This window comes from Acomys russatus, chromosome 1 (assembly GCF_903995435.1).
Source record: "Acomys russatus chromosome 1, mAcoRus1.1, whole genome shotgun sequence".
Lineage (NCBI taxonomy): Eukaryota > Metazoa > Chordata > Mammalia > Rodentia > Muridae > Acomys > Acomys russatus.
In genome coordinates this window covers 65,621,861-65,622,844 of record NC_067137.1, presented here as the reverse complement: position 1 = coordinate 65,622,844, position 984 = coordinate 65,621,861, and the positions used below count along the sequence as shown (strand labels likewise).

The 984-nt window shown below is 42.9% G+C and overlaps 1 non-coding gene across 1 annotated transcript; it reads right to left on the bottom strand.

Moving 5' to 3' along the window:
- Positions 1-396: 396 nt before the first annotated feature.
- Positions 397-552, bottom strand: LOC127197508 (U1 spliceosomal RNA). Its single transcript, XR_007831689.1, has one exon. It is a non-coding gene; the product is annotated as a U1 spliceosomal RNA (small nuclear RNA).
- Between the last annotated feature and the right edge of the window lie 432 nt (positions 553-984).

Sequence of the window (984 nt, the reverse complement as noted above, 5' to 3'; positions counted from 1 at the left end):
CCATTAAACAATCATCTGCTTTCACATATTCCCAAAATCTGATATTAAATGATAATCTCTGGGGGGCTCAAACCCAGGTGTTGATAGTTCTTAAAAATCCCCCAGGTGTCTGAAAGGTGCAAGTGAGTTTCCCATGGTCTTAAAGCAAGAAGTTGTACTGCTATGGGAGGAATGCCAGGTTTGCTGAAGGTAAGGCCACTGCTGCAGTTCAAAGGTCAGTGGAACCTATTGCCTTTAATGTTCTTAAGTACTTTGCTGTAAATTTAACATGTCCCTGGAGTCCCCAGCAGATCTACACATTGTTCTCAGGTTGGGAGGCACTGGCTTGCAAGAGATTTGTGTATACCTTTTCAGTGCTAATTCAGCCATGGGAGAGTTATTTACACCATAGAAATAGCCAAACACTACAAATCAGAACTCTATAAATGTATCAGTCGAGTTTCCCACATTTGGGGAAATCACAGGGGTCAGCACATCCGGAGTGCAATGGATAAGCCTCACCCTGGGAAAACCACCTTCATGATCATGGTATCTCCCCTGCCAAGTAAGGTCAAATTTATCTTCTCTTAGCAACAGATAAGTGAATTTACTTTATTCAGAAGTCAATGGATAGTGTTATAGCACCGGATAGAGCTGAAGTCCTCAGCCTTGGTCAAACCTAAGAGATAGAGTCACTCTTGGCTTATTAGCAAGCCAGAGCTTGGTTCTTTCACTCTGGGGACAAATAAGGAGAATGCATAAAGCCAGATAGTAAAATATCCAGAGTCTGATGTTGCTATCATAGTTCTGGTGGCATTGCACATAAGCAGGAAAGCGTACATAAGAATCTAATGCAGAATGTAGAGCGCTCTCTCCTTCCGGATGCCTTTGCTTGGGCACCTGTCTGCATTTCTTTGGTTAAAGGACCAAGATAAAAGAAGGCTGGACACTTATGGATGTAGTTAGTTACAGAGCTGGCTGTAACACTGAGATCCCCCTCAGTAT